The sequence below is a fragment of the Pristiophorus japonicus genome, chromosome 22 (genome assembly GCF_044704955.1).
Source record: "Pristiophorus japonicus isolate sPriJap1 chromosome 22, sPriJap1.hap1, whole genome shotgun sequence".
NCBI classification, from domain to species: domain Eukaryota; kingdom Metazoa; phylum Chordata; class Chondrichthyes; family Pristiophoridae; genus Pristiophorus; species Pristiophorus japonicus.
Window position 1 is genome coordinate 28,499,026 of NC_091998.1, and position 26,322 is coordinate 28,525,347.

Consider the following 26,322-nt stretch of genomic DNA (forward strand, 5'->3'; position numbering starts at 1 on the left):
TGTGACCGGGGTTCCAGGTATATTGCCCCCGTGCCACTGACAACCGGTGGCAGCACACCCATTGCCGACGGAAAGGGACCAAACCCTGTGCCTTCAACGTGGCCCAATAACTGTTTTTTCAAGTCACGGATACAGGAAATGCAGGTTTCATTTTACTGATCCATAGCAGAGTCAAGGGCACACATTCTCGGATATTGAAGGCTTCCTCCTTCACAGAACTCTGGCAGCAATATAAATGGAGCCTACAGTTGGGATTGTTTTTAGGACAGCTTAAAGCTTCCAAGAAGGCAACAGATAACACATCAGCCAAACCTTGCTATTGTGGCATCATGGATTTTGACAACTTTGCTTCACAACTCATCAATTTTGAGATCATAAGAAAATAAGAAATAGGCTCCTCAAGCCTGCTCCGCCATTCAAAAAGATCTCTATCTTGAATATACTGAGCTTCCACAGCCCTCTGGGGTAGAGAATTCCAAAGATTCACCACCCTATGAGTGATGAAGTTTCGCCTCATCTCAGTCCTAAATGGCTGACTCCTTATTCTGAGACCGTGACCCCCTAGTTCTAGACTCCACAGCCAGGGGAAACATCCTCCCTGCATCAATCTGTCGCGCCCTGTAAGAATTTTGTATGTTTCAATGAGATCACCTCTCATTCTTCTAAACTCTAGAGAATATAGGCCTAGTCTACTCAATCTATCCTTATAGGACAATCCCCCAATCCCAGGAATCAGTCTGGTGAACCTTCCCTCAGTGGCAAGTATATCCTTCCTTAGGTAAAGAGACCAAAACTGTACACAATACTCCAGATCGAAGGGGTAATACTGCTCCATGAATCCTTGGTGGTATCAAGGGGTGGGCAATTGGGCTTACTGACCTGCACTTGCCTCTAGTGAGGCTCCCGGTCAGAAGTACAGCCTCCCTGAATTAGGCACTGCACTGCAGTACGTGGCTTCTGCCACTGAATGTCACCAGCACCCCGTGCCAGCAGTACTGACACAAAGGGGCCGAAATTGCCCACTGCTGGAAACGGGACGCACCTACTCTGTTTCTGTTGAATTTACCAGCGCAGTTGATGCGGTGGCCTCTTGAACAAAATTCTGCTCTTTAGCCTTTTTTTCCAGCAGACCGGAAGTTGGTCATAATGGGGGCAGCTGTGCGGTGGTAAGCGGAAGTTCGCAGTCTAGAGAGGCGGGTGGAGTCTCCGCCGCTGTCAGTCATCATGGTGTTGCGTCACCACGGCTCTCCCCTTCACTAACTGGGGAGAGCCTGCGCGATTCTTTAAGTTCGGTCCACTGGGCCACCAGGGAAGGTATCGGCCGGGCCATTTGCCTGGCACCCAAGAGGGGGCCAGGCAAATGTCGGACATGGCAGTCGGTCCTCCCCTTTAATGGGAACCGCACCGCCATTTTAGAAAGACATTTTAGAAAGAAACATTTAAAATCATGAGGGGGATGGACAGGGTAGAGGCAGAGAGGTTGTTTCCATTGGTAGGGGAGACTAGAGCTAGGGGGCACAGCCTCAAGATACGGAGGAGCCAATTTAAAACCGAGTTGAGAAAGAATTTCTTCTCCCAGAGGGTTGTGGATCTGTGGCGTTCTCTGCCCAGGGAAGCAGTTGAGGCTAGCTCATTGAATGTTTTCAAGTCAAAGATAGATAGATTTTTAACCAATAGGGGAATTAGGGGTTGCGGGGAGGGGGCGGGTGGGTGGAGCTGAGTCCACGACCAGATCAGCCATGATCTTATTGAATGGCGGAGCAGGTTCGAGGGGCTAGATGGCCTACTCCTGTTCCTAATTCTTATGTTCTTATAACCTCACTGCACCGGCAGAAAAAAGAAGCTTTTGTCACCGTGCAGTGGCGGCAAGATTTTATTGGCGGAATTTTACCATCGGGGGTGAACATCGGCAGTACGTGCTCTGATGACGCACTTAGGATGGATCGGCAGCAGCGGAGCGGTGGGGGAGGGTTGGGGGAGCGGGTCACCTCCGGGATACCACAGATGCGGAATTTTCAAAATGGCAGCCATTACATGAAAAATCGACGGTCATTGCACTCCGCAACGTGGCCACCAATTTCCGGTGGTAACGGGCCTTAAGGGAAAGGGCAATTTTGGTCCCAAAGTGTTGCAAAGATAGGTGGAGTCAACTGGTAACGTCTTGGAACAGAACTTTCTCTAGAGGAGCACAGCCAAGAATGAGAATTCACTGTGGGAACAAACGTGTGTAACTATTGTTTCATGCCCACGCTGAGGAAAGGAAAGAGCAGAAGAACCTCCAAGAATACGTGCAACCAGAGTTGGCAACCCTTTATGTAGCCCAGGGAACTTGCGTTATATACCCTTGTTTCCCCAGACCTCAAACTGGGAACTCTATTTCCACAGTTTTCATTTCCTTTTACAATCAGGTTATAAGACCATTCGGATGGCCATTTACTAATTTACCTAATTTGTCCCATTTGTACTACAGTTTTCAACTCTGATCTTGCACTGTGGGCCTTAGCTCTTCAAGAATTCGCAATTAAAACATTTTAATGCACATCTTTAATTCTCATTGTGATGATAAAGAAAAACAATCTAGGGATTTCGAAACATTTTGAACACAGGCTCCTCCTACCCTGCTGTTTAAAAGTGAACAGGAAATTATTTACACCTGAATTTGTTGAGATATCTAAGAAAATTAACCTCTGATTTTGATCAAACAAAGTTGAGCATTTTACTCCATGTGCTCTGTCACATTGAGTTCCCATCCTGGGACCTCCCACCCCTTCCTTCCACAACATGGCCCACCATTTGTGCAGATTTGTTTAAGACAACTGATCCCTTGGATTCAGAGTCACAAAAATCTCAAGCGTAGGCTGTAATCCAGATTCTGAACCCAAAACAAACTAAATTTATGGTCAGCTTGAACAAGTCCAGTTCCACTTGGATTTGGGCAGTGGCTTTTGAGAGTTATTTTTATTATTTTTAGTGATTGTTGTGGGCTTTTACTCCAGAAGCACCATAAGGCACCGTCAGATCAGGTAGACTGAGGAATACTTCCCTCAACAATCATCCTCACATTGGAAGAGCAATCCTTAGGATATCGGGTTGCAACCTTTGTACTATTCACCCCTTCTCTGACTCTTAGTGATGCTCTATTGTGTACACGTTTGTACAGTGAACAACAAAAGCATAGGAGGTGGCCATTCGGCCCATTGTGTCTATGCTGGCTGTTTGCTAGAGCAATTCAGAACTAAACTACCTGGGACAAAAGAAGATGGTTGTGGTTATTGAAGGCCAATTATTACAGTCTGCAGGAGTTCAACAGAGCAGTGTCCAAGGCCCAACCATGTTCAGTTGCTTTATCAATGACCTTCCCTTCATCATGGGGTTAGAAGTGGGCTGTTCACTGATGATTGCAGAATTCAACTCCATTCACGATTCCACAGATAATGAAGCAGTCCATGCCCGCATGCGGCAAGACCTGAACAACATCCAGGCTTGAGCTGATAAGTGGCAAGTAACATTTGTGCCAGAGAAAATCCAGGCAATCCAAGACAAGAACCTAACCACCGTCCCTTGATATTTAATGGCACCTATTATTCCACATCCAACACCATTTATTTTGAATGATTAACACCCACACTAACGAGAAGAACCTCATTCAAATGTGTCAAGTGTTTGCTAAAATCAGAAACCGTAATTTCCAGCCTATAATCCAGGGCATTTCAGCAATCGAGCAAGTTCTGCTTTGGATATATTAATCCAGTTTACTGTACAGCTGAGCTCAGTCCCACTGCTGCCAGTTCACCCCCTGAAGTCATGACATTTTAAGTAAAGGGTTCAAATCAAAATTACTACCACCGAACCAACACATCGGCTCCCCCGTCCCCGCCACCGAACCACATACCCCGCCACCCCCCCGCCCTATCCGCCCCCGAACCAGCAACCCTTACCACAGAGCACACAGCACTATTCAAAACCATTTGACCTCTCCATCCAACCATAGCACCCGGCACCGAGCCAGCACACCCATCGCCAACTCCTGCACCCACTCACAATTGCCTCTCCTAACAAAGGCCTGTGTATTGTTAATATTTAACACCTAGTCTCACAGCAATAAACATAGGAGCGTCAGTGAGTACTCAGCAGTCACTGCAGGCAAGTTCTCTTCCTGTAGCTCGGGGCCCACATTTTCAAGTACATTTCCTGCAGTGAACTGCAGAGAGGCTTGTTTGGATGGACTTGTTCAACTTCCACCTTTACCTGCATTCTGGTAGATTTAGAGCGGATCTTTCCATTCTCCAGGAGATTTTAGAGAGATTTTTCCAAGTTTTGGAATGGTCAAGCAAGAGATTCTTGCATCAACTCGGGGTGGGAAGGAGCGGGGAGTGTGAATCAGTGTGCTGGAGTCATTTGTTGCCTGGTACACCCTGGCCTCCAGTGTTTATTGTCAGTGACATCCTTTCTGTAGCTGTGTTTTGCATAAGGTCGACATAGACAGCTGGAAAGAAGGTGAAGGGAGATGGATATACCTAGTCTGCGCAGAGAGAGAGGCAGTGACAGTGGCAGCGGCCAGGGATGAGGTCCTGGACCCAGCAAGCATTCCAGGCTGTATGGGTGAAGCAATGGAAGGTGCAGCCACTCTGAAGAGGACACAGAGCAGAAAGAGAGAGAACAGCATCAACACAGCTCAACACAATAGCTAGCATCAGCAGACACCAATTAGACTAGAGCATTTCTGAGAAACAGCATTAGATTATGGCCAGGATCTAGAGTGCTCTGATTGGCTGAAACACAGTGTAAAATTCATAACAAGTCAGATCTGTTGAGTGATTTGCTTTTGATCAATTGGGAATGATGCCTGCAGATGTCGCAAGCATACAGCCTTGTGCAAAATGCGCCCCGTTTCCAAGGCAACTATCCTCTCCAAGGAGAGCCCAATCAGATAGTTACAATTTTGACTTCCTGTCAATCCTTTTTTCAAAAAATATTTAACAGCTTCTCTGTGTTTCTGAAGATTATGTGATTAATTTATGATATCACCTCCACTGATACAGAATGGAGATATTATGGAGGAGGAATTCTGTTGAGAACTGTTATGAAGGATAGGTTCTATGCACCCATAATCTAACAACAATAAAAAAAGGCACACTTTATCTGGAATTTAGCTCACCAGGATGTGCCGGAACAGTAGGGCTGCTGGTGTGCCAAAACCCATCAATAATGCCCATCTTTTTATTCATTCTTGCCTCAGCAACACAGGAAAGCAAATGGAGGATATCACCGCTGAGCCTCTGTAATCCCTGCAATAGTTTCACAGGGTCACCTGGACGAGGAGCCTTGTGCAGATTGTAAAATAGTTAATAAGTCAAGGATTTACATAAACACTACAGATTTTGGTGGAATATTTCTTACCAACAATTAAGCTTTTGGATGTAATTGTGTCACAGCTGCTCCATGGGTCTCCTGCAGTGCAGTGTTGGCTCACAGCAATACACCTCTCAACATCGCTGCCAAAGCATGCCATCAATATTCCTGCTAATTTGTTTTTGGGTGCACGGCCCTGTCAAATTATCGCGCATGCGCTTTTATTTTCATTTAAAAGCCTGTGAGCGACCTGCTTGGAACCTCCAGAGCGATGCGCGTCCACGCAGCTTAACGGGAACATTGCATGCCAGGACTGTGCGTGCCTGAAAAAAAGCATTCTCTATCGCATTGTTTTTGCTTCCTCTACTTATCCCACCCCTCTCCCAAAGGCACCGACTCAGCAATCGGGCCTCCGTTCTGCGAGTGCCTGCAGCCTTCCGATACTTCACCCGAGTGGCAATCTTTCGTGCGCCAGTCTAGACAGAGAATGTTGGCAGCCAAGTGGGACACTGTCACACCCATGCACTTCCAGTAGGTGGCACTGGATAGTGGTCAGCAGCAGGAGCGCCGGCTGGTTATTTTCCTCCCCTCCCAGCCCAGGCCTACTGTAGTGCCCCAGCAGTTCTCCCAGTAGCGATCAGCTAACAGATGAGGAGTCAAAGCTGCGACCATCTGGGCTGTATGGTTTAGGGAGCCGTACTAAACCTTTGGAACAGCTCATTTTAACCAGTGTGAAAATGACAAGGCTCCAGCAACCCTGCAGGCATGAATACACCGACTGAGCTCCCGTTACGTACTGACATCTGTTACTTATCCTCAGGCTGGTGACAAAGATGGTCACATAAACCCTCTTAAGCAATGGGAACATTTTTCCCATTTGAGCCATTTCTTTTGCGTCAGTCGCAACACCATAGCCATAAATCCCACAAATATTTAGAAATTATTACTGCTACAGCGAAGTCTGTCACAAGAGCAAAATACTGCGGATGCTGGAAATCTGAAATAAAAGGTCATCGACCCGCAAGGATAACTCTGTTCCGCTCTCCACAGATGCTGCCTGACCTGCTGAGTATTTCCAGCATTTTCTGTTTTTATGTTAGTGAAATCTGTCAGCTGGGGAACCGTGATGGAAATGAATTTGCCCCAAATAAGGAACCTCCTAAGAGGCCCTTTGGGAACATTTGTGGCTCTAGCATAGATATCCTCTGCCCTCATGAACTGTACAAACAGAAATTGGAAACCTTGTGATCGTCCAAATCTGCCCCAAAGTAATCCAGTCCACTTGTAATATCTGATATAATGAGGAATAAGTGTGAGGTGATACATTTTGGTAAAATAGGACAGCAGTAATTATGATCTGAATGGAAGTAGGCTTTGTGCTGGGGAAGAGCAGAGGGATTTGGGTTACCAGTCCATAGGCTATTAAGGCAGCGCCGCAGGTTGATAAGGCTGTAAAACAAAAAGCTAACGGAATTCTAGTTTTATCACAAGGCATAGAATATTAAAGCCAGGAGGTACTGATGTGCCTATATAAAACCGTAATAAGACCTCAGTTACTGTACTCTACAGTATTGGGCTGCACACTATAAGAATATTAAGGCTTCAAAGATGGTACAATGAGATTCAGTAGGTTGCTACCTGGTCAAAGAAAAAACAAATATGAAGAAATACTAGAAAACCTGGCACTTTTATCATTAGAAAAATGCAGATTACGGGGCAATGTATTTAAAATTGTGAAAGAATGCGGTAGGCTAGATAGAAGCAGGCTGTTTCAGTAGTCGAGTGGTCAGGAGCAAAGGGCCGAAGATACAAGATTAAATGTCAGATTTAGAACAGGGAGCAGGAGAAACTTCTTCACACAGACAGGTGTGAGGCTGTGGGATTCACTTCCAGGGTTAGTGGTTGTGGCAGAAACTGTCAACATTCAAGCTTAGAATGGCTGAAAGAAAATGGGATAAAGGAACAGGTCAGATAAATTTAATTGGAACTATTTTCTCATGTGAAGCGTAAATACGGTCTGGTAGGGCCGAATGGTCTGTATCCGTGTTATGTATGTATTTCTATAACATGTCGCTCAGTCAACCTGAAGGTACAATCAGGGGTGGATACATCCTGGTCATGGACCAACCCTCTGACCATTTAGAAACATAGAAACATAGAAAATAGGTGCAGGAGTAGGCCATTCAGCCCTTCTAGCCTGCACCGCCATTCAATGAGTTCATGGCTGAACATGCAACTTCAGTACCCCCTTCCTGCTTTCTCGCCATACCCCTTGATCCCCCGAGTAGTAAGGACTTCATCTAACTCCCTTTTGAATATATTTAGTGAATTGGCCTCAACTACTTTCTGTGGTAGAGAATTCCACAGGTTCACCACTCTCTGGGTGAAGAAGTTTCTCCTCATCTCGGTCCTAAATGACTTACTCCTTATCCTTAGACTGTGACCCCTGGTTCTGGACTTCCCCAACATCGGGAACATTCTTCCTGCATCTAACCTGTCTAAACCCGTCAGAATTTGAAACGTTTCTATGAGGTCCCCTCTCATTCTTCTGAACTCCAGTGAATACAAACCCAGTTGATCCAGTCTTTCTTGATAGGTCAGTCCCGCCATCCCGGGAATCAGTCTGGTGAATCTACGCTGCACTTCCTCAATAGCAAGAATGTCCTTCCTCAAGTTAGGAGACCAAAACTGTACACAAGGCCCTGTACAACTGTAGCAACACCTCCCTGCCCATGTACTCAAATCCCCTCGCTATGAAGGCCAACATGCCATTTGCTTTCTTAACCGCCTGCTGTACCTGCATGCCAACCTTCAATGACTGAAGTACCATGATACCCAGGTCTCGTTGCACCTCCCCTTTTCCTAATCTGTCACCATTCAGATAATAGTCTGTCTCTCTGTTTTTACCACCAAAGTGGATAACCTCACATTTATCCACATTATACTTCATCTGCCATGCATTTGCCCACTCACCTAACCTATCCAAGTCACTCTGCAGCCTCATAGCATCCTCCTCGCAGCTCACACTGCCACCCAACTTAGTGTCATCCGCAAATTTGGAGATACTACATTTAATCCCCTCATCTAAATCATTAATGTACAATGTAAACAGCTGGGGCCCCAGCACAGAACCTTGCGGTACCCCACTAGTCACTGCCTGCCATTCTGAAAAGTACCCATTTACTCCTACTCTTTGCTTCCTGTCTGACAACCAGTTCTCAATTGGTCTGCCATTTCTTTGTTCCCCGTTATGACTTCCCCTGATTCTGACTGCAGGGGACCTACGTTTGTCTTTACTAACCTTTTTCTCTTTACATACCTATAGAAACTTTTGCAATCCGCCTTAATGTTCCCTGCAAGCTTCTTCTCGTACTCCATTTTCCCTGCCCTAATCAAACCCTTTGTCCTCCTCTGCTGAGTTCTAAATTTCTCCCAGTCCCCGGGTTCGCTGCTATTTCTGGCCAATTTGTATGACACTTCCTTGGCTTTAATACTATCCCTGATTTCTCTTGATAGCCACGGTTGAGCCACCTTCCCTTTTTTATTTTTACGCCAGACAAATATGTACAATTGTTGTAGTTCATCCATGTCTGCCATTGCCCATCCACAGTCAACCCCTTAAGTATCATTCGCCAATCTATCCTAGCCAATTCACGCCTCATACCTTCAAAGTTACCCTTCTTTAAGTTCTGGACCATGGTCTCTGAATTAACTGTTTCATTCTCCATCCTAATGCAGAATTCCACCATATTATGGTCACTCTTCCCCAAGGGGCCTCGCACAATGAGATTGCTAATTAATCCTCTCTCGTCACACAACACCCAGTCTAAGATGGCCTCCCCCCTAGTTGGTTCCTCGACATATTGGTCTAGAAAACCATCTCTTATGCACTCCAGGAAATCCTCCTCCACCGTATTGCTTCCAGTTTGGCTCGCCCAATCTATGTGCATATTAAAGTCACCCATTATAACTGCTGCACCTTTATTGCATGCACCACTAATTTCCTGTTTGATACCCTCCCCAACATCACTACTACTGTTTGGAGGTCTGTACACAACTCCCACTAACATTTTTTGCCCTTTGGTGTTCTGCAGCTCTACCCATATAGATTCCACATCATCCAAGCTAATGTCTTTCCTAACTATTGCATTAATCTCCTCTTTAACCAGCAATGCTACCCCACCTCCTTTTCCTTTTATTCTATCCTTCCTGAATGTTGAATACCCCTGGATGTTGAGTTCCCAGCCCTGATCATCCTGGAGCCATATCTCCGTAATCCCAATCACATCATATTTGTTAACATCTATTTGCACAGTTAATTCATCCACCTTATTGCGGATACTCCTTGCATTAAGACACAAAGCCTTCAGGCTTGTTTTTTTTAACACCCTTTGTCCTTTTAGAATTTTGCTGTACAGTGGCCCTTTTTGTTCTTTGCCTTGGGTTTCTCTGCCCTCCACTTTTCCTCATCTCCTTTCTGTCTTTTGATTTTGCCTCCTTTTTGTCTCCCTCTGTCTCCCTGCATTGGTTTCCATCCCCCTGCCATATTAGTTTAACTCCTCCCCAACAGCACTAGCAAACACTCCCCCTAGGACATTGGTTCCGGTCCTGCCCAGGTGCAGACTGTTCGGTTTGTACTGGTCCCACCTCCCCCAGAACCAGTTCCAATGCCCCAGGAATTTGAATCCCTCCCTGCTGCACCACTGCTCAAGCCATGTATTCATCTGCGCTATCCTGCGATTCCTACTCTGACTAGCACGTGGCACTGGTAGCAATCCCGAGATTACTACTTTTGAGAACTGGTTTGAGAATTTGGTCTGATTATAGTTCTGGGGAGGGGTGAAAACACACTTACCAACAGGCTTGACCGTAATGAACGACAATTGGGTTCATATAGTGCCTTCTAGAGCTAATGTGGGGTATAAACACTGGCATGGACCAGTTGGGTCTAAAGGCCTGATTCTGTGCTGTAAATTCTATGTAAACTCTGATACCAGCAGTCTGTGAGGGAGAAATACACTCTGCACTGTGGGTTGGACAGATAGCAGAGCAAATCTATCTTTCTTTGTTAAGTAAGAATCCACCCAAATGGGCTAGTGTACGTATGTTCCTTATTTGTGTAAGGTATGTAAACAGGAATTGAACTGATTGTACGATTTCCATTGTACTCCATGTTTTATATGCTTACTATGGGATACGCTTACTATGGGATAAAGCAGCTTACAAACCGAACCAAACAATACCTCGCCTAGTATTAATTCGGACCACCTTCAAAGTGATTAAAGGGGTACACATGTTCAAGACATGGAGATCACAAGGGAGGTTCACTGTTGCACTCCCAGGTCTTGCTACTGTGCTACTAAATATAAGCAGTGGGAGACAACTTCTTTTTAAAAAAAACAGGAACCAGAATGAACCCGGGCAGAGAGGCAGCAGAGCCGAATTCATAACAAGCAGGATAAACTCAAGGGAAAGGTGCTGCAGGGTGTGGTAAATAAGAGAATTAGTGTTGCAAATGAAAATTAAAGAATGGGAATTAAAGCCATGAACCGGCCAAATAGCATTTTAGGTATTATATAAATAGGAACAGAGTTGAAGAGCACGGAGACAATTCAAAATTTGTACAAGGCAGTGATTAGGCCAGCATTAGAATGTTGTGTGCAGTGTTGGGCACCTCATTATAGAATGGACATTCAAACCAAAGAGCACTAACAATATGGATTCAACAAGATGGTTCCAGGATGAGAAACTATCGTTATGAGGAGAGATGAGACAGTGGGACTATTTCCACCAGAGCTGAGAAGGCTAAGGAGATTTAATAAATATTTTTTAATTTATGAAGGATTTTGCTGGGGTGAAATATGAAAGACTTTCCTCTGGTTGGGCAGTCAGTCCATGGGTGGTCATCACTTTAAAATGGTTGCTGAAAGAAGGAATGCTTTGCCATAGGGAATCGTTGAGGAAGAGAAGGGATGAAGATGAGCAGATAAACATTTGAAGCAGATAAAAATATAGGACAAAGGGGAGAGAGCAGGGCAGGGGATGTGTTTTGGATTGCTCTAGCAAAGAGCCGGCACAGACATCTATGTTATATAATGGAATATAATCTGCTGTCTGTAGATTGTGAATAAACACACAAGGAAAGCCTTGGGCAAAAAGTATCAGTACAGAATTTATCCATGATAAAAAGTACCAATTTTTGTATCAGCTTGGGTCGGTCCAACAAGTGCAGAAACCCGTAACGGAGAAATCCTCAGAAGTACTTTCTGTTTGCCGCATATAGAGAATGCACACTCTTCCCCTGCAGGGACGCTATCTCTAGGGTAGAGGTGGAAGAATTACCCCCCGCTCCTTTGGGGAGAGGGGAAAATGTAGGCACATCTCCCTCTCATTCCGAAACATTCCCTTATCTGTAGGCCTGGGTCCACTAAAAGGCATTAAAGCTGCCTTCCTCTCCTCCATTATCAGGGATCTTCTACCCCTTTAAATGATTATACCTCTGTGGGCTGCAGTGGCAGTTCCAATGTGGCATGGCCAGAATTTTCCTAGGGGCCAATGGCAGGCTCCTGCTTGCTGGTAGAGTTCCCGCCCAGGAGGTTGCCATGCATAACTAAAGTCTAAGAGGGGCAATGTTCCCCGGATATTTTAGGCGCTAAAGAGCCTTCGAGGTGGCCAAGATGGGGTTTTCAGCTGCAATGCCAGTTTAGCGCACATTTAGTGCAAGACACCATCTTGGTAAAGGAGTTGAAGTGCGCACTAGGAACAGCTGCCTAGGGGATCGTTAAGGGTCTGATTGATAATTAAATTATCTGTTGGTGCTCATTAAAGAGACTGTACGGTGTTTTGATGGATAGCACTTGTCCTAATGCCCTCCCCTAACAAAGACCAGCTGAACAGGAGTAAAGAAGTCATCGATGAGGATTTCGAGCGCTATTTAAAGCTATATTCAGCTTTCACTGAGGAGGACTTTTGGAACATATTGGGACACTTTCAGGGACACTTTGTCAAGACTTCACCAACACTCTATCAACATTTATTCCAGAAATTCTCTGAGGACTTCACCTAAAGAGTGCTGTGCTACTCAACCTTATTGGACACCTTATATGAGTCACCAGGAGAAAGGAAGTGCTTGGTCATAGGCTTCTTGCTAGGGGTCCCCCTTGGTCTGGACGAGGAATGGGAGGGGGACATGAGGCTGGGCAGAGCAGCACCTGCTGCTGCAGGAGAGAGGGATAGGAGGGCAAGGTGGACTCCTTACCCCCCTGCGGGTACAGGACATCCCTCCTCCTCTGGACCTCCAGTGCTGCGTCCGAGAACCTGTGGACCCTCTCCCTCGGTCCCTGAGCCATCCTCAGTGGAAGTAGGTGTGTACAGCTACACAAAAATAGTTTTTTAACAGTGCTCGAGTGCTAAACCTTCAAGTGTCTGTTGGTTTAAATCATGGTAATCATCAATTAGTCCCAAAATTTTTGTGCTAATATCAGACTTTTAAACAGGCGTGCCTTAATAACACACCAACTTAGCGTTTGTTTTCACCCTTTCACCAAAACATCCCCCATAGAGTGTATTTTGCCCACATCAGTACTGATCAATCTATTGCCATTCAGATCACAGTTATATCTGCACACACACAGCTAAACAGTCAAGGATGTGGTGGCAGCAGAGTCTTTTCAGGCTTCCCTCAGTGGGGCTAAGTGAGTCCTGTCTAACTGAGGCATTACCAAATGTATACATCAGCAACCTTTTTTGCAGAAAATCCAATACCTTTGCAGAGCAGGCGAGGCCGAGGCAGTGGGACGGTCTTGATTGGCAGCAGCGGGTGATGACATCGGCGATGTCATCAGGTTAGCGAAAGGGGGCTGATTGGCTGAAGCAGCAGGCATAGCAGCATAGGCAGGGCTGGCTGTTGAGGAAGCTGGCTGAGCATGCTCAATAGGCGTACTAATCCAAATTACAGAAGGAAAAACAAATCATTAAAATAATACACAGTCCCAGTGTCGAACAGGACTCAAAGTCGAGCCAGCGATGGAACCAACACCACTTGAACTCTGCACACCCAACATCTTGGAAACCACAGCAACGTCACAGGGGACTGGGAATTAAACAACCAGGGTCCTGGGCCTGAGGGAGAGCACTTTTACAAGTACATTACGGCAAAATAGTTGCTAAGCTAGGCTGTTATTTTGGAAATGAAAAACAACATGAATATCAGAATGGATACCCCAACCCCAATGAAAGGAGTCCATAAAGCCACTGGGCATTCTTATATAACACTTTTGCAGGCGTTCCATTTTCCCATTAATAGCAACCATGAGATAGAAATATACCAGATGCCTCTGATTAAAATGTCACAAGTTAGCAAATCAAAACCAACCCCATGACAAAGAGCTCCAAAGCACCACGAGCTGGATGCAGCTTATGGGCAATTTCTACTAATCAGATGGGCTATCCTACAGTCAGCCTGGTGGGATAGTTCCAGAGCCATAGGCTGATAATAAATACAATGCTCTCTCGAAGTGAAACTGGGCCAGCAGCTATAATGGAAGATTTAGTAAAGAACACAGTCTTTTTGGAAAAAAATCCCAGAGAATTCTCCTGTCGTTCCTGGAAGAACAGTACGGGATCTCATGGAGGATGTGTACAGTGAGAAGAGCGAATTTTACACAGATAAATAAAAAGCCATAATGAAGACACTAAGGGGTTGAAATTCGGTCCCACCATTTTTGAGGCAGTGACACCGGCTGAGTGCTGATTTTAACGCTAGTTGGTAGGTGCCGCCTCAAACTACAAAATTCAGTTTTGCCGCCCAAAGATGAGAGAGCAGCGCTAAAAGTGGCATTGCACACTCATCCTCGGATGCCAATGGAGCGGCATCTCAGGAAGCCTAGTGAATTTCCTGACCGTAGGCTGTCAGCATGCGTGATGAAAAAAATGAAAAAAAAAGTTTCCGACACTTTCCCTCACCATACCCATACTTCCCCACTGCTCCCATTAATACATAAATGCTAAAAAAAAAATAAACATAACCGCTTACCTTGATCCCTAGACGCTACCGCCCCGGGATCCCCGATGTTCCGCCAGCTTTTCCAGACTGTACGAACACCTGCCGGTAAGGCCACCGCACTTACCTAATTTCTCAGCCACGGCGGTAAAGGAGCGTTGCACACTCGATGACATCACCACGTGGGTGGAGGCAGAGCGCGCTGCGGTATGTCTTGGCATCGCTCAATTAAATTGTCCGAGAGCTGAGGAACCCGGTCGCCGCCGATAAGCACTTAGCCGCCCCTCTCCAGCGGTAACGGGTGGCATGAAAACCGAATTTCGACCCCTCAGTCATTATTAAAATATCTACACTGGAAAAACGAAGCGTTTGCGCAAAATACTCCCTAAGTGAATTTCAAGAAGTCTTAAATAGACTTTGTAGGGTAAATTTCATCAGTGCGTGTTCCCAGCTTGGAGCCTCGCCCTCTGGGACTGGTAGGGGCAAAATTTACCAAAGTGCGTCACTCCTGGCAATGCTGCTGCCAACCACTACAGGTGCGGGGACAGGATTGCATTCCAATTGTGGGCAAATTTGAGTCTTTCCCACCAGTTATCTGGCATTGCAATCTGGTGAACTTGAATGGTATTCTAATTGGACTTTTACCTATCCAGGATTTGAAGAAATCGTTTTTTTCATGGAATTGGGAGCTTGAATCCCAGCACAATGCTTGAACAGTAATTTCAATTGAACAGAGAAGGGAAAAGCTTTGGATCGAACATAAAGAACACTCCAGGGCCTCATTTAATTACAGGGATTATTTATCAGAAGCCAAGAATTTCTCCTCTCCTCCACCTAAACACAATTTATATGGAAACCTCTTCAGTTAATGTAAAGTCAGTGGGGTGTATTTTCAACTTGGAAACATAAATAATAGACGGTTTCTCTAACGGGCGGGCGATCTCAGTTTTACACCCAGGCAGCAAGTTGAAAATCCAGTGTCTCTCAGTGTATATCAAACTCAGGCATCAATTTTATAGCATTATTCTCATCTTAACAAGTGCAAAGAAATCAAAACACATCAGTAAAACACCTTATAATAAAACAGCAGGGAGCAGGAAATGGAATGGGAAGAGGTCACAGAGCCTAGTCCTTCCCAAGTACCATGCACTATTTGTCCTTTTCCACCCACCCCAGCTCACCCAAAAATTACCCCACTATTATACTGCAGAGCAGATGAAACTCACTCCAATTCACATCCAGCACCTCAATCAGATACTGAACAAGTAATTCAAGAGTGCTGATTTGGAAGTCAAACTCCCACAGTTGAGAGGTTTGCCAGCAACATTAGGAACCATGATATGTGACTCAAACTCCCTTGGATAGATCGAGCGACTGGTAAGGTACCCAAGTAAGACCAATTGGCTAGCTACCTTGGTGCTGGACTGGAACCAATAACTGCCAGAACGCGATAACACACATTGAGGCTGCCCTGTCTCTACCATCCCACGTGCATCTCACACCTTTGGGATGGTAGATTCACGGCATTAAATGCATGTGACTGCTTACCCTCATCACATATACTGGATCCTCCGGAGTACGGGAGAAAACACAGAGAAGATGTGCTGTAGCACGCACCTGCCTACCCAAGAGCAGTGGTGCTCGGAGTATGAAGGAAACCACAAGTGTGTGTGGTGAGGGCAAGCTGGCCCACATGATCAAAGGTAGAAGCAGTCAGTGTTTAACCTCTTGCAATGATCCATCCAGTAAGTACAACAGCACAACATTATAATCCACATGAACCCACGCTAATCAGCTGCATTATGCACAGGACCTTTCGATAGCCCTGAATCAATGCCCAAGAAATCAGAGAGAAGAAAAAAATCACAAGAACATAAAAGCCAAGTGTGAAAAAGGATCATTGGCCTGAAACTTGTCCTTCCAGTACCCAACTCTCTCAGCCTAAACATCCAAAAGCATTTGAAGGTACCTAAAGTTGGCAGATTATTCAGAGATCTATCACTTTTTAAATACTGGATTTACATTTTGTTTTCATTAGTTCATATTTCTAACCTCTAACCTCTAATCCTATTATCTTGTTGGAACCATTAAATATTTTATGTAATTTAACAAGGTCTCCCCCTTAATAATCTTCTCTTTAGATTGTGGAATGGTTATGTTACTGGACTAGTAATCCAGAAGCCTGGACTAATGATCTGGAGACGCGAGTTCCAGTCCCACCACGACAGCTGGAGAATTTAAATTCAGTTAATTAAATTAATCTGGAATTAAAAAGCTATTGTCAATAATGAAACCATGAAACTACCAGATTGCTGTAAAAAGCTATCTGGTTCACTAATGGAAGGAAATCTGCTGCCCTTTCCCAGTCTGATCTATATGTGTCTCCAGATTGACTCTTAAACTGCCCTCTGAAATGGCCTAGCAAGCCTCTCAGTTGTAACAAACCGCTACAAAAAAACAGTGGTTCAAAAAGGCAGCTCACCATTACCTTCTCAAGGGCAATTAGAGATGGGCAATAAATACTGGCTGGGCCGGCGATGCCCACATCCCATGAACGAATAAATAAACTGTAAAGCTTGAATTAATTTAACCTTTTCCTCCTAGCTCTTCTATAATAATTCATGTTCCTCTTCTCTGAACTCCTGTACAAGTCAAATCTGCTCAGTGCATTGTCCAGCTCGAATTTACCTTGTCCCACTGTTGTGGCTACATATCCCAGCATAGTTGCCTTGCCACATTGCTCCACCATGGCACTCCACTCAACACTCTCCTTGTCCAACAATACAATGGCTCATCAGCCTTGATTACCTCTGAGCACTTAATGCATTTGTACCAATTTCCTTTGCCCACTGTTTTAACAGAGACATTACTCTGTAGTAAATATAATACTCACAGTGTCACTTCGAACCCAACCCCATTTCTTACCCTTTACTGACTCGGTCTTCGGTCTTGCACTTTGCCTGTCTTCCCATGACCTTCTGCTGAATTAGAAGCCTTTCATGTGGAACTTTGTCAAAACCTTCTGAAAACCCAAACAACAGGGGAAGGTTTCCTGTCTACACTGAAATCCAAAATTTATAAAGAAGTGTTTACGTGTTGCTGCACCTAGCATAGAGGAGGGAATTTCTCTGTCTACCTCCAATGTAGTCTCAAAGACGTCTCGGAGGTTTCCGTTATAATCTTCACCTTCTAGAACTATATTGACTATTTATTGTGCTATTGTTTTACAGATAAAACACCAGAGTGCCGTCTCATCACAACTACATTGCAGACTACAGTGAGGAGGAGGTCGGGAGATGGTTGACTGTTTCTCAGGGTAAAGGACAGGAAATTACAGGGAGTCACCGAGGCTGCTTTCAAGCACCTTAAGACCAGGTTAGTGAAGACCTGGGACGGCCTTGGTTTCTTGGGTCACAATGTGGGGGGTTGGGTAGGTAAAAAGAGGGTAGGCAGGGGAATCAGTAACAGTACAATATACTTTCCTCCCCTCCGCACAAAGAAAAAAAATCATCAATTTAGGAATTTAACTATATAGCTTCATGCATTCAATATCACAAGGCTTAACGACAACAATGGATCTTTAACCCAGCAACTGCGGTGGCTTCGAGAGCTCAGAGAATTGCACATCTGCCCAAAAGTCATAAAATATTTTGTATCACCATTAATATTATGTCATTTGCATATCAGATGCCGTTCACCATATCAGCCCTGTAAAAAAAACTTTCACCCATCATTGCCCATTTCCTTGTGATCTAAACCTCAGTCACCGGAATCACTGATACTGTGCAGCTCACATTGTTAAAGGGACCAGTCTGAAAAAAAGCAGAGAATGAGCAGAGGGGGAAAGAGAGAGACAGACACACACACACAGATAGAGAGAGACACACACAGACAGAGAGTAAGAGAGAGAGACAAGACAGACACACAAACACAGACTGACAGAGAGACACGCACACAGATAAACGCACACACACACATAGACAGAGAGAGACAGACAGACACACACACACACACAGATAGAGACACACAGACAAGGAGTAAGAGGCAGGGACAGAGAGAGACAGACAGAGACACACACAAACAGATAGACACACACACACAGAGACAGAGACCGAGAGAGAGAGAGACACACACACACACACACAGCCAGAGAGACAGTCACACACAGCCAGAGAGACAGACACACACACACACAGAGTAAGAGACAGGGACACACACACGCAGAGACAGATAGAGAGACACACACACACAGGCACATACAGACAGATAGACACACAGACACAGACACAGAGCGAGAGATACCCCCATACAGATAGACACACACAGACAGAGAGAGACCGAGAGTGTGCGCATTACCTGGTCTCAGCAGTTTCGAACCTTGTTCCATCATGCTAACACGGTGAGGAAGGGTGGGTGAAGAGACAGGCAACAGTGAAACAGGAATTACATTTAAATAAATGTGAACGTGAGAAGCAGGTAAACAATCGCAGCAGGAAAACATGGCAGCCTAACATAACAAATTAAACCCTGGAAACAAGGCTGCGGCAAAATAAGAGCCGACTTGTTGATAAAATATGGAATATTCCTTCAGATAATATTCCTGATTCACTCCAGTACTTGACAAGCCATTTTTCCGCTCCCTTTGGTTGAGGCAAGCAAATAGAAGGATGTATTGTGTACAACAGAAGGATGTGATAGAAGGAAAAATAATAAATCGTGACTGTGTTAAATAGCTAATGATTGACATCAAATAGGTGACCACGGTGAGTATGAATACCGTGGAGCCAGTCAAGTGCCAGTGGATCCCCAGTCGATCATTCACAAAGTGTACTATGTCAGGAAGGGGGTAAAGCTCATGTCTGGATGGTTAGGCACCAACAAGAAGAAGAAGATACCAAAGGTAGAATTCCACCCAGTGTTGGGCAATCGCTAGCAGCTGGTTACAGAGCAGTGTTTGGTGGAAGCTTGGGAGCTGAGTTTCAGCCTCTTCTACAATAATGTAACTTGTATAGATATTATTTGCCTAATGTCTGTGTACATCACAGATGTAGTAACCATCTAAAAATGTAAGTGATCTGCTCTTGCATGGTTACTGGGATCAACTTTCTTGCACTATACAAGGGCTCTTGTTGCTGGAATCAGTTCATCCAATGAAAGGAGTACCAGCCAGATGGAGAAGCTGGTATTTCCCTACCCCCTGCACTGGTTACAGGAACTGTTTCACCTCCTGTAGAGGTGTTTTTTCTGAACATACTCTTGGTCTCACAAGATATATCAGCACCAATGCTAGATCAGGTTACTTTGTGCTGTATTTACCTGTGCTGCAAGAACAGCGTGAATGGGAGCAAAGTCCCAGGGAGGTCTTGGGTGTCAGAACTTGTTGGAATCCTCATAACAATGATACAGATACCAAGGGACCTCCATCCGGTGATTCAAAGCAACTCACGCTTCACGTAACTCACCAGGAGTCTTGCCTTATTTTACCAAGTCCAGGGACCAGGAGATGAGGCAAAGCAGCAGTGGAAGGATGGTTTGAAAATTCATAATAAGAATGACTAAACTCCAATGATGCACCTCCACATCACAAGATGTAAAAGGGGAACAAAAAGATTTCTATTAAAAAAAAACACCTTTTGATGTGCCATTTATATTTGAGATTTCCAGAGAGCCCACTTAAAACATCAGATGGCCAGTTTAAAATCAGTTAGACAGCACCTCTAAAGAAGAACTGGTATGGCGGCACTATTAGAAGGAAATCCTTGGTTGTTGAGTAGTGCTTTTTCTAAAGTCAGTTGATAGTAACAAAGTAGATAAAACCAAGTGTTGTACTGAATAGAAGTAATGCATTGGACGGCGGTTTTAGTGCGGGTGTTTACGGGGGTGAGAGTGCAGGTGTGTATTGAACCACACTTTCGTTCCTCAACAGCATAGCTGGCAGTTGGCGATGGGATGTGCTTGAATCCACGGAGAACAAAAAACTGGTGAATCAAAATAAAAATCGGTGAACTGGTGCGAGGGTGCTGAATGAATTAAAATACCATGCAACCCACCAAACACATGATTAGTTGACACACAAAAAACACACTCACCATAAATGATATTTTAGGCTAATTTTATTTGTGCGGTGATGACATTCATTGGAAAAATCAACAGCCAAGGTAGGCATCGAGGTGTCAGCGATTCTTCAGGCTTCGAGCAGCATTAAGGCCTTTGGGTCACTGCCTATCAATCCCACCCTCCATTGCTAAAGTGAACTACATGGAGTTGTGTAGGGAAGTGATAGTGAACTGGTTGTGTGTTAATGTTGGGGAGAGTGAAGTGAAGTAACTTTAAAGTAGGAACAAGTTTCAATTTTTGCTGTAAGGGACAGTGGGGATGGGAAACAGAAGGCTGTTGCTAGAATTCCAGGCGCTGACAAAAGGTGTCAAGAAGGCACCTCAATTCGATCTTCTGGAGACACATTGGGTATAAATTGGCCTTGGGCTGTAGTGCACATTGGGCGACAGTGACTCGCCAGCCCACTCCATTTCCTTTTCCACTGACTTCAATATGAAAGGAAATCAGTAGAACGGGCTTCCGATTCGCTATTGCCCATTTTGTTCCACCGCCCAGGACCAATTTGTAACCCATTATTTTGAAACACCTCCCTCTATCAACAGCTTGAAGACCAACATATTTTAGAGAACTTACGGGGTTAAAAGTAAAGTAAGAAAAAGTGTTTAGGCCCCAAGGCCGAGTGTTTCACCGAGACAATTGTTCAGAATGAAAAACTGCCATTTTCTAGCAACAGCCTTAAATGAAGACAGACGTAGCCAGATACAACACAGGACACCTCTACATAAATAGACAATACCAGTTACTCTACAGATTAAAAAGAACAAACTATGACAATCTGCTCGTAACACACCTAAAGTCTTACAGATTCCAGGACAAACAGAAATCCTGCTTATGCAGACTGAACTGTCTTCCAAACAGGTCACACTGATTGGATGAGGGACCAAACACAACAAACCAGTCGGATATTTCAAATATTGAAACTGCATTTTGATTCCTATGGTCATGCTGATTTCCAAGCAATTGCACTTGCTTTACAAGGTCTTCTGTATCATGGGTAAAGAATTCATGGGAAACAAACTACTGTTAAATGACTGAATAGTTTCGATTTGAAATATCCAACTGGAACAAATAGAAGGAGACATGTTAGAGAACCAAAGAGTTCTACAGCTACCATTCACAAAACACAACTTTGGTTTAAAAACTGTAACTCAGGTTCTCAATGACCACCAATAACCTCGTGGGTAAAGAAACTGCCAGGTGCAGTACTGGGCCATATACAACAGAAGGTCCTGGGATCAATCCCTCAGCTTGTGTTGAGTTAGCTGATCAGATGCAGATCAGCAGTTGGGCATCTACAATTGGACCCACCTTAAGGGAGGGAAAGAAAGTTTAAAGAGTAGCCAGGGTCAGTGCTCCTGATCGCTATCTAAAGACTCTTGCTGGAAAGGGCATTTGTCAATGGTTGGGGAGGTTAGGATCAGGCTGGCACCAGTGGTCAAAAAGGCTGTACTTGAATAATGCCCATACAAGCAAGTAATGGAGGATGGCCACTGGCCAGTACCTGAGCAACTGTATCCCAAGAAAGGAAGTTCTTGTGGAGGGTGCTGAACTCCATGTCTCAATTCCCAATATGTGCTCCAGGTGCACTAAGTTAGGAGCACAAATTCACTGGTTCTTGGGCTAATTGAAGCTACATGGCATGTAGCACTGGGCAATGGGATACTGTACTGGAAGACACCAATTGTTGGGCACATTGGAGCTTGTCTTAATCTGGCACTGGAGATTTTGACACTTGACATTCTGCAACTTTGCTTGTTCAATTTCATCATGAACTTGTGTCACAAAAAATTAAAAATGGGACACGCTCTTGAGATGAAGGAGTTGGTTGTGTTTTGTGATTGGCCTATTGAGATGCAGTATCTCTCTGCTGGCCTACAAGAGGCTGCATTAAATACAAATACAGATCTAGAAGATGCCCAGTTTCCTGGTGCTGCAGAATTCCTCACACTCTGTTTATATTGTTAATCTTTACCCAACACAACCACCCCCACACCACTTCAGAATAAGGTGGTAACTGACAACTGTCAAATATAGCTTGAGATTTTGTTCCCAATTTTGAATATTATTATTTAAATTTCTCTAAAGCAGCTTCATCCACCGTAGTTAAGAGAATGGGATGGTCTGGGTCATTTACAATAGATACACCACAGAAACAGGCCATTGGCCCAACTAGTCTGTGCTGGTGTTCAATGTTCCCGTTAATTATTTTTTTCGGGCTACATGGCCCTTTAAGGGGATGGATGGCCCATTTAAAATACCATGCATGCGCGGTTTTACGCATTGAAAAGCCACCGAGCCGGCTGCGTGGGGGGGTCCAGAGAGCTGCGCGACTTAAAGGGAACATAAGAACATACATAAGAAATGGGAGCAGGAGTAGGCCCCTTGAGCTTGCTCCGCCATTCAATAAGATCATGGCTGATCTGACCTTGGCCTCAACTCCACTTTCCTGCCCACTCCCCATAACCTTTAAAGGGAACATTGTTGGTGTTTATACTCCACACGAGTCTCTTCCAATCCCATCCTCATCTCAGCCTTTCTATTCCCTTTTCTCTCATGTACTCATCTAGTTTCTTTTTGAAAGCATCCAAGATCATAGGATGCCTTGGCTATAACTTTTCTATGACTGCCATCAACTCTGGTGTGTAATTGAAAAACGTGTCGTCAGTGGTCCTGCCGTGACCTGGTCTTGGTTCCCCCACTCATTCCACCCTACCCTGATTTGGGGATTTGAGTATAGGAGCAGGGAGGTCTTACTGCAGTTGTACAGGGCCTTGGTGAGGCCCCACCTGGAATATTGTGTACAGTTTTGGTCTCCTAATCTGATGAAGGACGTTCTTGCTATTGAGGGAGTGCAGCGAAGGTTCACCAGACTGATTCCAGGGATGGCTGGACTGTCATATGAGGAGAGACTGGATTAATTGGGCCTTTATTTACTGGAATTTAGAAGGATGAGAGGGGATCTCATAGAAACATAAGATTCTGATGGGACTGGACAGGTTAGATGCGGGAAGAATGTTCCCGATGTTGGGGAAGTCCAGAACCAGGGGACATAGTCTTAGGATAAGGGGTAGGCCATTTAGGACTGAGATGAGAAACTTCTTCACTCAAAGTTGTTAACCTATGGAATTCCCTGCCGCAGAGAGTTGTTGATGCCAGATCATTGGATATATTCAAGAGGGAGTTAGATATGGCCCTTACGGTTAAGGGGATCAAGGGGTATGGAAAGAAAGCAGGAAAGCGGTACTGAGGGAAAGATCAGCCATGATCTTATTGAATGGCGGTGCAGGCTTGAAGGGCCAAATGGCCTACTCCTGCACCTATTTTCTATGTTTCTATGTTACCCGACCTTCATCCTACCCTACGCAAGATGGACTTGTCGCAATATGGTTACCTACTTTGCCTCATGGCCGAGCTGGGAAATAACAGAACTTTCTTCCCTTGCTACAGTGACTGTGAACCTCTCCAGACCTGGGACAAAGATTCCAAGAAGCTCGAATTCTGTTGAGGGCAAGCTTTTTTGTTTAAAGAATAAGCTAAGAAAAGAAATGAACCCGAGAACATATAGGCCACAGAAGAGATACTGCGAAAGCCAGCATTATTCACTACATGGAAAACTGACAAAACTACAGAGAGAGACAACAGCTGCTGAAAGGAAAGGTGAGATAGTTAAGATTACAGCTTATTTCATGCTGTTTTTAGTTCACAACTATTTTAGAGGCAGGTTTAAGCCATATCTGTCTTTCTCAGCCACTGCAGTTAGAGGCAGGTCCCACGCACAGGAAGGCTCCAGCCGAGACCCATAGCTTAATCTACATTTGAGGCTGCTTGCAGTCATAACATAGGGAAATAACTGTCTCCCGGGAGGTGAGGGGAAGACGTGTTAGTGCAGACAGGACCATAGAGAGGATCACAGGAGGTGCAAAGGCTAAAGACAAATGTTAGATACAGAATGACTCCAACGTGCACAAAGCAGACTGTTAAAGCACAGAGTATGTACAAGCATCAGAAAGATACAAGGCCAGAGCTGCAGGAGTTTAAAGAAAGCGTACATGACCGTGAGCAAAAACCGCAGAGAAGGCCAAGCGGAAAGCATACAAAGCAGTAGTTTGAAAGTCATACACAGGAGAATTTTCCAAGTAGCATGTGGGTGGTAGGGAGCGTCGGGAACCCAGCCCCCATAGTGCCAATCCATGCTTTTGTTTTTAATCAAAAGACTAAAATTCGTATCAGCATTTCTCCAAGTCTGTATGATATTTTGCCAGTGGTTGCCATGATCTTCATTACATACATAAGCAAAACCACAGCAATTTGGCTAGAGTTGCTCTCTTGGTCTCCAAATGCCATTTTGTTTTGTTGTTGCTGACGTCCTTCCCTAACTAATTTGCAACCGCCCCCCTCCCCTCCCCTAAGGTGAAGGCTAAAGCAATAACAAATAAAATAGCACTTATTGGAATTCATACTGGATCGTCGATCAATTTAATTTTTGCTTCCCCCCCCCCCAACATTTTTTGGCAAGTTCTTTTAAATTGAGGGAAATAAGCCACTTTCTATACTGGTCACCAAGCACCATCTTGAAGAAAAGGCTGGCACAGGTCAGTCAGGGTGAAGGTTCCTTGACCCTGTACCAATGCGTTTCAACTCAAAGCTCAGAAATTAAAAAAAAAACTAGGCCTCACTTCCTCAAATTGGTTCAGTGAATTCCCCTTCTTAAAATGGAAAAGTAAGGAAGAGCCTGCAATTACACCAGGAAATTTCAACAAGATGGTTAAGGAGTTGTGCCATCAGCTTGCTACCTTTGCAAAACAGCCATCTTTTAGAAGCCCAAGTACAGAAAATGGTTTTGCAAAGTTACAACAACAACTACACAGTACAGTGCAAAAAGACAGGAGAACAATGAAGCACAGACACAGACAGATGGGATGAAGATACTGCTCTCAGACAGAAAGGACCCCGCATTTACTGCTCCCCAAGTTTTGGGTCAATCAACACCATTTGGGACAACATGCACTCATCAGAGTGAAGAACATGCATGTCTTTTTGTATGAAACTGCATAAAGACAAAAACACTCCAGTTTAGTGCTTCTCATGCTGGGTCTGTGACAAGTAGTGTGCTGTTCACATAACCCGTGTCCTGTGATCATGTATTCAAGGTATGATATGCTTCCCAGGCAATGATAGTGGCCATTTTATGTTGTCCCAGTAGTTTTAAAGAAAATGTTTTCACACAAAAAGCAAATAGATATATTTTGAACAAAAAGTGATATATATTTTTGAAAACTCACTTAATGATTCTTTTAAGAATAGCTGGTAAGAAGATGGAGAGGCAGTTATATTGAATTTATGTGATGGAAAAATATGAGCAAATTTATATAGATCGAGAATTATTTCTTCACAGGTGACCAAGACATTGACAAACTTAAAAAAAAAATTAGTGATCTATGATTAAATAGTTCAAATGCAACCTCAATGTTGCTAATATGAAGAATGAGGCGACCTATTTTTGGGTCTTGACTCTGGGGAGAAGGAAGGGTAGGTGTCAGTAGAATGAATTAATTAGATGTCAATGATGTTAGGCAATGGAGCAATTGATGATGACATGGAGGCAAAAAAACCAAACAAAACTTCTGGGAGAAATCAGGCATCAAAGATCACCCGCACACACACACATCACCAACTCCCTGCATGCACAGCGTGCGGTCAGTAAGTATCCTAGCCAACCATGGAGGGAGTGTCCCAGCCTTGGAGGGAATGTCCCAGCCATGGAGAGGCATCTAGCAGAAATTGGGTTAGTTTTTGGTTTGGAAAAGGAACAGCCCATTGCAGATTGGATATTTCCCTATGTCACAACCAGA

The 26,322-nt window shown here is 44.5% G+C and overlaps 1 protein-coding gene and 1 long non-coding RNA gene across 2 annotated transcripts in view; one reads left to right on the forward strand and one right to left on the reverse strand.

Annotated features, from left to right (window-relative positions):
* Positions 1 to 24,127, forward strand: part of LOC139234931 (uncharacterized) — a 91,256-nt gene extending 67,129 nt beyond the window's left edge. Inside the window, exons 8-9 of the long non-coding RNA XR_011588367.1 lie at positions 17,584 to 17,728; positions 23,918 to 24,127. This is a non-coding gene — a long non-coding RNA (uncharacterized lncRNA). The remainder of the gene's footprint in view (positions 1 to 17,583; positions 17,729 to 23,917) is intronic.
* ldb3a (LIM domain binding 3a) overlaps positions 1 to 26,322 on the reverse strand; it is a 185,883-nt gene that overhangs the window by 21,579 nt on the left and 137,982 nt on the right. The window lies entirely within an intron of this gene.